Source organism: Bubalus bubalis, chromosome X, assembly GCF_019923935.1.
Source record: "Bubalus bubalis isolate 160015118507 breed Murrah chromosome X, NDDB_SH_1, whole genome shotgun sequence".
Taxonomy (NCBI): domain Eukaryota; kingdom Metazoa; phylum Chordata; class Mammalia; order Artiodactyla; family Bovidae; genus Bubalus; species Bubalus bubalis.
The window spans coordinates 127,701,261-127,715,682 of record NC_059181.1 but is presented as its reverse complement, the minus strand read 5'-3'; the positions used below and the strand labels follow the sequence as shown (position 1 = coordinate 127,715,682).

The window sequence follows — 14,422 nt, the reverse complement described above, 5'->3', positions numbered from 1 at the left end:
GGCATTGTCTGTTAGATTTTGGGGGGAAAAAACTCAATTTCAATTCTCATAAAAACATTCAGTATGTTACTTTACTAAGCATGTCCTGCGTATTTTACATGCTCTGTTTCATTTAATGAAAACTAAGAATCAGTAAGGTCCAAGAAAATCTACAAGGCTGTGGGGTAAAAATAAAGATTTTAACACTCTTAAAGAAAAACTAAACAATATTATGTATGTTAGTTAGATCTCCTAAGCCATGGTGGGTGTTTTACAGGTTAAGCTTCATTTAATTCAAAAGAAAATCTACGGGAAAGGTGGTGTCAATATTCCCATTTTGCAGATGAGGAAACTGAGGCACAGAGGCAGTAATGAAGTTACAAGAAGTGAAACAGATGATGTCTTTGAGAGTGTATGTATCTACACTCAATCAACTTTGTCGAAAAGGGCATTGTCTTTCTAGATTGTGGGAGAAAAAAACTCAATTTCAACTCTCTGTTCTAAAAAAAAGAAATGAAGTGGTTTACTCAGATCTACTAAGTAACATCCTGGATGTGTCATATGCTCTGTTTCATTTAATTAAAAGAAAAAGAGCACTCCCATTTTATAGATGAGTAAACTGAGGCACAGAGGCATTAAGCAAGTTCCTAATACGTGAAAGAGATGGTTTATGGTGAGCGTATTTATGGACACAGTAAAATTTGCAAAAATGGCACTGTCTGTAGATTGCTGGTGAAAGAAGCTCCATGTCAACTCCTTCTATTAGAAAAAAAAACAAAATTAGGTATGATACTTAGATCTACCAAGCAAAGTCTGTCTTGTTTTACCTGCTTGCCTGCATTTAATGCAAAAGAAAAACTACACAGAAGGTGGAATCAACGTTCCCATTTTATAGATGAGGAAACTGAGGCCCAGAGGTATTAATGAAGTTACTAGAAAGGGAAAGAGATGCTTTTCGGTGAGTGTACAGATCTACACTTAGGAAACTTTGTGGGAAAGTGCATTGTCGGTCCAGATTATTGGGGGAAAATCTCGATTTCAACTCATTCTTCTGAAAAAAAAAAAATAAATAAACAAAAAACAAAATTAAGTATGTTCCTTAGACTGCTAAGCAATGTCCTTGGATTTTAGACGGTCTGCTTCATTTAATTGAAAACAAAATCTACGCTGAAATTGTTGTCAATATTCCCATTTATACTTCAGGAAGCTGAGGCATTAATGAATTTGCTAGTAAGTGAGAGAGATGCTTTTGCTAACCGTATTTATCTATATGTAGTAAACTTTGTGGGAAAGGGCATCGTCTATCTAGAATGTTTGGGGGAAAAACTTGATTTCTATTCTATTTTTTAAAAAGCCCAAATGAAGTATGTTACTCTACTCAGCATGTCCTCAGTGTTTTACATGCTCTGCTTCATTTAATTACAAAGAAAATGCACGAGGAAGGTGTTATCAACATTCCCATTTGATAGATGCGGAAAACTGAGACACAGAGACCTTACTGTCGTTACTAGTTGGGGAAATACATGCTTTTTGTTGAGTGTGTTTATCTATTTAGTAAACTGTGTGGGAAAGGACATTGTCTGGCTAGCGTGTTGGGGAAAAAACCCAATTTCAATTCTCTGTATTAAAAAAAAATTTAGTGAGTTGCTTAGACCTTCTAAGCAATGAGCTGGTTGTTTTGCATGCGCCTCTTCATTTAATCGAAAAGAAAATCTACGAGTAGTGTTATCAACATTGCCATTTTATATATGAGGAAACTGAGGCGCAGAGGCTTTAAGAAAGTAATTAGTAGGTGAAAGATGATGTATCGGTGAGCCTAATTATCTATACTTATTAAACTTTGTTGATAAGTGCATTGTCTGTTAGATTTTGGGGGGAAAAACTCAATTTCAATTCTCTTAAAAACATTCAGTATTTTACTTAACTCTACTAAGCATGTCCTGCGTATTTTACATGCTCTGTTTCATTTAATGAAAAATAAGATTCAGGTAAAAGAAAATCTACAAGGCTGTGGGGTAAAAATAAAGATTTAAACACTCTTAAAAGAAAAAAAAAACAATACTATGTATGTAAGTTAGGTCTCCTAAGCAATGGCGGGTGTTTTACATGTTAAGCTTCATGTAATTCAACAGAAAATCGACACGGAAGGTGTGGTCAATATTCCCATTTTACAGATGAGGAAACTGAGGCACAGAGGCAGTAAAGAAGTTTCAAGGAGTGAAACGGATGATGTCTTTGAGAGTGTATTTATCTACACTCAATCAACTTTGTGGAAAAGGGCACTGTCTATCTAGATTGTTGAAGAAAAAAACTCAATTTCAACTGTCTCTTCTAAAAAAAAGAAATGAAGTATTTTACTTAGATCTTCTAAGTAACATCCTGGATGTGTCATATGCTCTGTTTCGTTTAATTTTTTAAAAAAGCACTCCCATTTTATAGATGAGTAAACTGAGGCACAGAGGCATTAAGGAAGTTCGTAATAAGTGAAAGAGATGGTATATGGTGAGCATATTTATGGACACAGTAAAATTTGCAGAAATGGCACACTCTGGAGATTGCTGGTGAAAAAAGCTCAATGTCAACTCCATCTACTAGAAAAAAAAAACAAAAATAGGTATGATACTTAGATCGACCAAGCAAAGTCTGTCTTGATTTACTTGCTTGCCTGCATTTAATGCAAAAGAAAAACTACACAGAAGGTGGAATCAACGTTCCCATGTTAAACATGAGGAAACTGAGGCCCAGAGGTATTAATGAAGTTACTAGAAATTGATAGAGATGCTTTTCGGTGAGTGTACAGATCTACACTTAGGAAACTTTGTGGGAAAGTGCATTGCTGGTCCAGATTATTAGGGAAAAATCTCGATTTCAACTCATTCTTCTGAAAAAAAAAAAAAAAAAAGATTAAGTATGTTTCTTAGACTCCTAAGCAATGTCCTCAGTGTTTTAAACGGTCTGCTCCATTTAATTGAAAACAAAATCTACGCTGAAATTGTTGCCAGTATTCCCATTTATACTTCAGGAAGCTGAGGCATTAATGAAATTGCTAGTAAGTGAGAGAGATGCTTTTGCTAACCGTATTTATCTATATTTAGTAAACTTGTGGGTAAGGGCATCGTCTATCTAGAATTTTGGGAGGGAAAACTTAATTTCAATTCTATTTAAAAAAAGCCCAAATGAAGTATGTTACTTAACTCTACTAAGCATGTCCCCAGTGTTTTACATGCTCCGCTTCATTTAATTACAAAGAAAATGCACGAGGACGGTGTTATCAACATTCCCGTTTGATAGATGAGGAAACTGAGACACAGAGACATTTCTGTCGTTACTAGTACATGCTTTTTGTTGAGCGTGTTTATCTGTTTAGTAAACTGTGTGGGAAAGGGCCTTGTCTGGCTAGAGTGTTGGGGAAAAAACCGAATTTCAATTCTCTGTATTAAAAAAAAATTAAGTGAGTTGCTTAGATCTTCTAAGCAATGTCCTGGTTGTTTTGCACGCTCCTCTCCATTTAATCATAAAGAAAATCTACGAGTAAAGTGCTATCAACATTCTCATTTTATATATGAGGAAACTGAGGCGCAGAGGCTTTAAGAAAGTAATTAGTAGGTGAATGATGATGTATCGGTGAGCCTATTTATCTATACTTACTAAACTTTGTTGACAAGGGCATTGTCTGTTAGATTTTGGGGGGAAAAACTCAATTTCAATTCTCATAAAAACATTCAGTATGTTACTGTACTAAGCATGTCCTGCGTATTTTACATGCTCTGTTTCATTTAATGAAAACTAAGAATCAGTAAGGTCCAAGAAAATCTACAAGGCTGTGGGGTAAAAATAAAGATTTTAACACTCTTAAAGAAAAACTAAACAATATTATGTATGTTAGTTAGATCTCCTAAGCCATGGTGGGTGTTTTACAGGTTAAGCTTCATTTAATTCAAAAGAAAATCTACGGGAAAGGTGGTGTCAATATTCCCATTTTGCAGATGAGGAAACTGAGGCACAGAGGCAGTAATGAAGTTACAAGAAGTGAAACAGATGATGTCTTTGAGAGTGTATGTATCTACACTCAATCAACTTTGTCGAAAAGGGCATTGTCTTTCTAGATTGTGGGAGAAAAAAACTCAATTTCAACTCTCTGTTCTAAAAAAAAGAAATGAAGTGGTTTACTCAGATCTACTAAGTAACATCCTGGATGTGTCATATGCTCTGTTTCATTTAATTAAAAGAAAAAGAGCACTCCCATTTTATAGATGAGTAAACTGAGGCACAGAGGCATTAAGCAAGTTCCTAATACGTGAAAGAGATGGTTTATGGTGAGCGTATTTATGGACACAGTAAAATTTGCAAAAATGGCACTGTCTGTAGATTGCTGGTGAAAGAAGCTCCATGTCAACTCCTTCTATTAGAAAAAAAAACAAAATTAGGTATGATACTTAGATCTACCAAGCAAAGTCTGTCTTGTTTTACCTGCTTGCCTGCATTTAATGCAAAAGAAAAACTACACAGAAGGTGGAATCAACGTTCCCATTTTATAGATGAGGAAACTGAGGCCCAGAGGTATTAATGAAGTTACTAGAAAGGGAAAGAGATGCTTTTCGGTGAGTGTACAGATCTACACTTAGGAAACTTTGTGGGAAAGTGCATTGTCGGTCCAGATTATTGGGGGAAAATCTCGATTTCAACTCATTCTTCTGAAAAAAAAAAAAAAAAAAAAAATTAAGTATGTTCCTTAGACTGCTAAGCAATGTCCTTGGATTTTAGACGGTCTGCTTCATTTAATTGAAAACAAAATCTACGCTGAAATTGTTGTCAATATTCCCATTTATACTTCAGGAAGCTGAGGCATTAATGAATTTGCTAGTAAGTGAGAGAGATGCTTTTGCTAACCGTATTTATCTATATGTAGTAAACTTTGTGGGAAAGGGCATCGTCTATCTAGAATGTTTGGGGGAAAAACTTGATTTCTATTCTATTTTTAAAAAAGCCCAAATGAAGTATGTTACTCTACTCAGCATGTCCTCAGTGTTTTACATGCTCTGCTTCATTTAATTACAAAGAAAATGCACGAGGAAGGTGTTATCAACATTCCCATTTGATAGATGCGGAAAACTGAGACACAGAGACCTTACTGTCGTTACTAGTTGGGGAAATACATGCTTTTTGTTGAGTGTGTTTATCTATTTAGTAAACTGTGTGGGAAAGGACATTGTCTGGCTAGCGTGTTGGGGAAAAAAACCCAATTTCAATTCTCTGTATTAAAAAAAAATTTAGTGAGTTGCTTAGACCTTCTAAGCAATGAGCTGGTTGTTTTGCATGCGCCTCTTCATTTAATCGAAAAGAAAATCTACGAGTAGTGTTATCAACATTGCCATTTTATATATGAGGAAACTGAGGCGCAGAGGCTTTAAGAAAGTAATTAGTAGGTGAAAGATGATGTATCGGTGAGCCTAATTATCTATACTTATTAAACTTTGTTGATAAGTGCATTGTCTGTTAGATTTTGGGGGGAAAAAACTCAATTTCAATTCTCTTAAAAACATTCAGTATTTTACTTAACTCTACTAAGCATGTCCTGCGTATTTTACATGCTCTGTTTCATTTAATGAAAAATAAGATTCAGGTAAAAGAAAATCTACAAGGCTGTGGGGTAAAAATAAAGATTTTAACACTCTTAAAAGAAAAAAAAAAACAATACTATGTATGTAAGTTAGGTCTCCTAAGCAATGGCGGGTGTTTTACATGTTAAGCTTCATGTAATTCAACAGAAAATCGACACGGAAGGTGTGGTCAATATTCCCATTTTGCAGATGAGGAAACTGAGGCACAGAGGCAGTAATGAAGTTTCAAGGAGTGAAACGGATGATGTCTTTGAGAGTGTATTTATCTACACTCAATCAACTTTGTGGAAAAGGGCACTGTCTATCTAGATTGTTGAAGAAAAAAACTCAATTTCAACTGTCTCTTCTAAAAAAAAGAAATGAAGTATTTTACTTAGATCTTCTAAGTAACATCCTGGATGTGTCATATGCTCTGTTTCGTTTAATTTTAAAAAAAGCACTCCCATTTTATAGATGAGTAAACTGAGGCACAGTGGCATTAAGGAAGTTCGTAATAAGTGAAAGAGATGGTATATGGTGAGCATATTTATGGACACAGTAAAATTTGCAGAAATGGCACTGTCTGTAGATTGCTGGTGAAAGAAGCTCCATGTCAACTCCTTCTATTAGAAAAAAAACAAAATTAGGTATGATACTTAGATCTACCAAGCAAAGTCTGTCTTGTTTTACCTGCTTGCCTGCATTTAATGCAAAAGAAAAACTACACAGAAGGTGGAATCAACGTTCCCATTTTATAGATGAGGAAACTGAGGCCCAGAGGTATTAATGAAGTTACTAGAAAGGGAAAGTGATGCTTTTCGGTGAGTGTACAGATCTACACTTAGGAAACTTTGTGGGAAAGTGCATTGTCGGTCCAGATTATTGGGGGAAAATCTCGATTTCAACTCATTCTTCTGAAAAAGAAAAAAAAAAAAAAAAAAAACAAAATTAAGTATGTTCCTTAGACTGCTAAGCAATGTCCTTGGATTTTAGACGGTCTGCTTCATTTAATTGAAAACAAAATCTACGCTGAAATTGTTGTCAATATTCCCATTTATACTTCAGGAAGCTGAGGCATTAATGAATTTGCTAGTAAGTGAGACAGATGCTTTTGCTAACCGTATTTATCTATATGTAGTAAACTTTGTGGGAAAGGGCATCGTCTATCTAGAATGTTTGGGGGAAAAACTTGATTTCTATTCTATTTTTAAAAAAGCCCAAATGAAGTATGTTACTCTACTCAGCATGTCCTCAGTGTTTTACATGCTCTGCTTCATTTAATTACAAAGAAAATGCACGAGGAAGGTGTTATCAACATTCCCATTTGATAGATGAGGAAAACTGAGACACAGAGACCTTACTGTCGTTACTAGTTGGGGAAATACATGCTTTTTGTTGAGTGTGTTTATCTATTTAGTAAACTGTGTGGGAAAGGACATTGTCTGGCTAGCGTGTTGGGGAAAAAACCCAATTTCAATTCTCTGTATTAAAAAAAAATTTAGTGAGTTGCTTAGACCCTCTAAGCAATGAGCTGGTTGTTTTGCATGCGCCTCTTCATTTAATCGAAAAGAAAATCTACGAGTAGTGTTATCAACATTGCCATTTTATATATGAGGAAACTGAGGCGCAGAGGCTTTAAGAAAGTAATTAGTAGGTGAAAGATGATGTATCGGTGAGCCTAATTATCTATACTTATTAAACTTTGTTGATAAGTGCATTGTCTGTTAGATTTTGGGGGGAAAAACTCAATTTCAATTCTCTTAAAAGCATTCAGTATTTTACTTAACTCTACTAAGCATGTCCTGCGTATTTTACATGCTCTGTTTCATTTAATGAAAAATAAGATTCAGGTAAAAGAAAATCTACAAGGCTGTGGGGTAAAAATAAAGATTTTAACACTCTTAAAAGAAAAAAAAAAAACAATACTATGTATGTAAGTTAGGTCTCCTAAGCAATGGCGGGTGTTTTACATGTTAAGCTTCATGTAATTCAACAGAAAATCGACACGGAAGGTGTGGTCAATATTCCCATTTTACAGATGAGGAAACTGAGGCACAGAGGCAGTAATGAAGTTTCAAGGAGTGAAACGGATGATGTCTTTGAGAGTGTATTTATCTACACTCAATCAACTTTGTGGAAAAGGGCACTGTCTATCTAGATTGTTGAAGAAAAAAACTCAATTTCAACTGTCTCTTCTAAAAAAAAGAAATGAAGTATTTTACTTAGATCTTCTAAGTAACATCCTGGATGTGTCATATGCTCTGTTTCGTTTAATTTTAAAAAAAGCACTCCCATTTTATAGATGAGTAAACTGAGGCACAGTGGCATTAAGGAAGTTCGTAATAAGTGAAAGAGATGGTATATGGTGAGCATATTTATGGACACAGTAAAATTTGCAGAAATGGCACTGTCTGTAGATTGCTGGTGAAAGAAGCTCCATGTCAACTCCTTCTATTAGAAAAAAAACAAAATTAGGTATGATACTTAGATCTACCAAGCAAAGTCTGTCTTGTTTTACCTGCTTGCCTGCATTTAATGCAAAAGAAAAACTACACAGAAGGTGGAATCAACGTTCCCATTTTATAGATGAGGAAACTGAGGCCCAGAGGTATTAATGAAGTTACTAGAAAGGGAAAGAGATGCTTTTCGGTGAGTGTACAGATCTACACTTAGGAAACTTTGTGGGAAAGTGCATTGTCGGTCCAGATTATTGGGGGAAAATCTCGATTTCAACTCATTCTTCTGAAAAAAAAAAAAAAAAAAAATTAAGTATGTTCCTTAGACTGCTAAGCAATGTCCTTGGATTTTAGACGGTCTGCTTCATTTAATTGAAAACAAAATCTACGCTGAAATTGTTGTCAATATTCCCATTTATACTTCAGGAAGCTGAGGCATTAATGAATTTGCTAGTAAGTGAGAGAGATGCTTTTGCTAACCGTATTTATCTATATGTAGTAAACTTTGTGGGAAAGGGCATCGTCTATCTAGAATGTTTGGGGGAAAAACTTGATTTCTATTCTATTTTTAAAAAAGCCCAAATGAAGTATGTTACTCTACTCAGCATGTCCTCAGTGTTTTACATGCTCTGCTTCATTTAATTACAAAGAAAATGCACGAGGAAGGTGTTATCAACATTCCCATTTGATAGATGCGGAAAACTGAGACACAGAGACCTTACTGTCGTTACTAGTTGGGGAAATACATGCTTTTTGTTGAGTGTGTTTATCTATTTAGTAAACTGTGTGGGAAAGGACATTGTCTGGCTAGCGTGTTGGGGAAAAAACCCAATTTCAATTCTCTGTATTAAAAAAAAATTTAGTGAGTTGCTTAGACCTTCTAAGCAATGAGCTGGTTGTTTTGCATGCGCCTCTTCATTTAATCGAAAAGAAAATCTACGAGTAGTGTTATCAACATTGCCATTTTATATATGAGGAAACTGAGGCGCAGAGGCTTTAAGAAAGTAATTAGTAGGTGAAAGATGATGTATCGGTGAGCCTAATTATCTATACTTATTAAACTTTGTTGATAAGTGCATTGTCTGTTAGATTTTGGGGGGAAAAAACTCAATTTCAATTCTCTTAAAAACATTCAGTATTTTACTTAACTCTACTAAGCATGTCCTGCGTATTTTACATGCTCTGTTTCATTTAATGAAAAATAAGATTCAGGTAAAAGAAAATCTACAAGGCTGTGGGGTAAAAATAAAGATTTTAACACTCTTAAAAGAAAAAAAAAAACAATACTATGTATGTAAGTTAGGTCTCCTAAGCAATGGCGGGTGTTTTACATGTTAAGCTTCATGTAATTCAACAGAAAATCGACACGGAAGGTGTGGTCAATATTCCCATTTTGCAGATGAGGAAACTGAGGCACAGAGGCAGTAATGAAGTTTCAAGGAGTGAAACGGATGATGTCTTTGAGAGTGTATTTATCTACACTCAATCAACTTTGTGGAAAAGGGCACTGTCTATCTAGATTGTTGAAGAAAAAAACTCAATTTCAACTGTCTCTTCTAAAAAAAAGAAATGAAGTATTTTACTTAGATCTTCTAAGTAACATCCTGGATGTGTCATATGCTCTGTTTCGTTTAATTTTAAAAAAAGCACTCCCATTTTATAGATGAGTAAACTGAGGCACAGTGGCATTAAGGAAGTTCGTAATAAGTGAAAGAGATGGTATATGGTGAGCATATTTATGGACACAGTAAAATTTGCAGAAATGGCACTGTCTGTAGATTGCTGGTGAAAGAAGCTCCATGTCAACTCCTTCTATTAGAAAAAAAACAAAATTAGGTATGATACTTAGATCTACCAAGCAAAGTCTGTCTTGTTTTACCTGCTTGCCTGCATTTAATGCAAAAGAAAAACTACACAGAAGGTGGAATCAACGTTCCCATTTTATAGATGAGGAAACTGAGGCCCAGAGGTATTAATGAAGTTACTAGAAAGGGAAAGTGATGCTTTTCGGTGAGTGTACAGATCTACACTTAGGAAACTTTGTGGGAAAGTGCATTGTCGGTCCAGATTATTGGGGGAAAATCTCGATTTCAACTCATTCTTCTGAAAAAGAAAAAAAAAAAAAAAAAAACAAAATTAAGTATGTTCCTTAGACTGCTAAGCAATGTCCTTGGATTTTAGACGGTCTGCTTCATTTAATTGAAAACAAAATCTACGCTGAAATTGTTGTCAATATTCCCATTTATACTTCAGGAAGCTGAGGCATTAATGAATTTGCTAGTAAGTGAGACAGATGCTTTTGCTAACCGTATTTATCTATATGTAGTAAACTTTGTGGGAAAGGGCATCGTCTATCTAGAATGTTTGGGGGAAAAACTTGATTTCTATTCTATTTTTAAAAAAGCCCAAATGAAGTATGTTACTCTACTCAGCATGTCCTCAGTGTTTTACATGCTCTGCTTCATTTAATTACAAAGAAAATGCACGAGGAAGGTGTTATCAACATTCCCATTTGATAGATGAGGAAAACTGAGACACAGAGACCTTACTGTCGTTACTAGTTGGGGAAATACATGCTTTTTGTTGAGTGTGTTTATCTATTTAGTAAACTGTGTGGGAAAGGACATTGTCTGGCTAGCGTGTTGGGGAAAAAACCCAATTTCAATTCTCTGTATTAAAAAAAAATTTAGTGAGTTGCTTAGACCCTCTAAGCAATGAGCTGGTTGTTTTGCATGCGCCTCTTCATTTAATCGAAAAGAAAATCTACGAGTAGTGTTATCAACATTGCCATTTTATATATGAGGAAACTGAGGCGCAGAGGCTTTAAGAAAGTAATTAGTAGGTGAAAGATGATGTATCGGTGAGCCTAATTATCTATACTTATTAAACTTTGTTGATAAGTGCATTGTCTGTTAGATTTTGGGGGGAAAAACTCAATTTCAATTCTCTTAAAAGCATTCAGTATTTTACTTAACTCTACTAAGCATGTCCTGCGTATTTTACATGCTCTGTTTCATTTAATGAAAAATAAGATTCAGGTAAAAGAAAATCTACAAGGCTGTGGGGTAAAAATAAAGATTTTAACACTCTTAAAAGAAAAAAAAAAAAACAATACTATGTATGTAAGTTAGGTCTCCTAAGCAATGGCGGGTGTTTTACATGTTAAGCTTCATGTAATTCAACAGAAAATCGACACGGAAGGTGTGGTCAATATTCCCATTTTACAGATGAGGAAACTGAGGCACAGAGGCAGTAATGAAGTTTCAAGGAGTGAAACGGATGATGTCTTTGAGAGTGTATTTATCTACACTCAATCAACTTTGTGGAAAAGGGCACTGTCTATCTAGATTGTTGAAGAAAAAAACTCAATTTCAACTGTCTCTTCTAAAAAAAAGAAATGAAGTATTTTACTTAGATCTTCTAAGTAACATCCTGGATGTGTCATATGCTCTGTTTCGTTTAATTTTAAAAAAAGCACTCCCATTTTATAGATGAGTAAACTGAGGCACAGTGGCATTAAGGAAGTTCGTAATAAGTGAAAGAGATGGTATATGGTGAGCATATTTATGGACACAGTAAAATTTGCAGAAATGGCACTGTCTGTAGATTGCTGGTGAAAGAAGCTCCATGTCAACTCCTTCTATTAGAAAAAAAAACAAAATTAGGTATGATACTTAGATCTACCAAGCAAAGTCTGTCTTGTTTTACCTGCTTGCCTGCATTTAATGCAAAAGAAAAACTACACAGAAGGTGGAATCAACGTTCCCATTTTATAGATGAGGAAACTGAGGCCCAGAGGTATTAATGAAGTTACTAGAAAGGGAAAGTGATGCTTTTCGGTGAGTGTACAGATCTACACTTAGGAAACTTTGTGGGAAAGTGCATTGTCGGTCCAGATTATTGGGGGAAAATCTCGATTTCAACTCATTCTTCTGAAAAAGAAAAAAAAAAAAAAAAAATTAAGTATGTTCCTTAGACTGCTAAGCAATGTCCTTGGATTTTAGACGGTCTGCTTCATTTAATTGAAAACAAAATCTACGCTGAAATTGTTGTCAATATTCCCATTTATACTTCAGGAAGCTGAGGCATTAATGAAGTTACTAGTAAGTGAGAGAGATGATTTTGCTAACCATATTTATCTATATTTAGTAAACTTTGTGGGAAAGGGCATCGTCTATCTAGAATGTTTGGGGGAAATACTTTATTTTAATTATATTTTTTTTAAAAAAGCCCAAATGAAGTATGTTACTTAACTCTACTAAGCATGTCCTCAGTGTTTTACATGCTCTGCATGTTGGACCACTGAGGATGCACTGTCAAGTTACATTTCTCCATCCTTTACCAGACATAGCATTAACAGAAAGGACTGCGTGTAATCCATCAGCTGGACTAGCATCTAAGAGCTGGAAAAACCACTAAGGAGTGTTCAGAGTGGGAGGAAAAAGTGGAAGGCAAAAGTGGAAGCAAAAGTGGAAGCAAAAGTGGAAGCCGAAAGACATCTGGTTATCGGGAAGCTTGACACTTAGCACTCACTAATGGTAAACAGAAGGGAACGGGGCTGTGGTGGAAACTTTCCTAAGATATTTTATCAATAAAGAAACAGCTTCTCAAAAAAGAAAGAAAGAAAGAAACAGCTTCTCCTAGTGGGCAGCGGGAAGCATGGCAGCAGTCAGGCTACTAGGTCTCGTGAAGGCTCTTGGCGCGCCGCAGCCCTCAGGCTCCCAGCTCTCGCCTGCCCCGCCACCAGGATGCCCAAGAGGTAGGTCAGCTCCGCAGAGGGGGCAGTGAAGGACGAGCCCCAGAGGAGATCGGCGAGGTTGTCAGCTAAACCGGCTCCTGCAAAAATGGAAGCCAAAAAAGGCTGCGGGAAAGGATAAATCTTCAGACAAAAAAATGCAAACAAAAAGGAAAAGAGGAGCAAAGGGAAAACAGGTGGAAGTGGCCAACCAAGAGACTAAAGAAGACTTACCTGCAGAAAATGGAGAGACTAAAATTGAGGAGAGCCCAACCTCTGATGAAGCAGAAAAAGAAGCCAAGTCTGATTAATACAGCACACCCAGTCCGGTCAGTGGTCCCTTCTTGTACAATCCAGAGGAATATTTTTATCAACTATTTTGTAAATGCAAGTTTTTTAGTAGCTCTGAAACATTTTTAAAAAGGAGGAAATCCCACCTCATCCCATTTTTTAAGTGTAAATGCTTTTTTTTAAATAGGTGAAATCATTTCAGTCAGTTCAGTTCAGTTCAGTCACTCAGTTGTGTCCGACTCTTTGCGACCCCATGAACCGCAGCATGCCAGGCCTCTCTGTCCAGCACGAACTCTCAGAGTCCACCCAAACCCATGGCCATCGAGTCAGTGATGTCGTCCAACCATCTCATCCTCTGTCATCCCCTTCTCCTCCTGCCCTCAATCTTTCCCAGCATCACAGTCTTTTCAAATGAGTCAGCTCTTCGCATCAGGTGGCCAAAATATTGGAATTTCAGCTTTAACATCGGTCCTTCCAATGAACACCCAGGACTGATCTCCTTTAGGATGGACTGGTTGGATCTCCCTGCAGTCCAAGGGACTCTCGAGAGTCGTCTCCAACACTACAGTTCAAAAGCATCAATTCTTTTGCGCTCAGCTTTCTTGATAGTCCAACTCTCACATCCATACATGACATTTGTTCATTGTTTATTTTTTGGTACAACCAGAAAATAGTGGGATATTGGATATGGGAAGCTTTGATTGTCTTGGGTGTCAGCTTAACATTCCATACATGGGGGTAGCTTTTATATCCTATAATACAAAAGCATACTAAATGGCAATTTGGAGTCAGTTGTGCATTTAATATCTTGAAACTTTAAATTACTTCTCTTCCCATATTGTTTTGGTAGAATTATTTCCTACAGCAAACTACTCCTTGATCTTGGCTCTCCTGGTCAGAATTTTGTGCTCTCTATAATATCTTTGGTCGTGGTAGTTCAGGTTTCCTAGTAACTTGGTTAATGTGCTGTCAACGATTGACAGTTTGAGTATGTAGTGTATATGATATTAAATTGTGAATCAGTGGGATGTATGATATAACAGAATATATCAATATTTGAAGATAATTGGTACTTGATACCCTGTTAAGGAAAATGTGCTCCAAATTTTAAGCTGGAAAGTCACTGGAATAACTGTTAAGAATCACAATTACATGATTTTTTCAATTTCGGGTACGTATGTGAAGAATTGTGTACTAACTGAAATGTCTGTGTCGTGATCCTCAAAACAACCAATAAAAACTCAATTATAAAAGAAGAAAAAAACAGTGACATGTTGTGTGTGGGGGAGTGGTTACTATGACATAAATTGCTCAATATAGTAAACCAATCCCTGTTTTCCTCTCTAATTGAAGGTTTGGTT

The 14,422-nt window shown here is 35.9% G+C and overlaps 1 pseudogene; it reads left to right on the top strand.

Moving 5' to 3' along the window:
- Window positions 1-12,783: 12,783 nt before the first annotated feature.
- LOC102394302 lies at window positions 12,784-13,081 on the top strand (annotated as a pseudogene).
- Window positions 13,082-14,422: the final 1,341 nt, after the last annotated feature.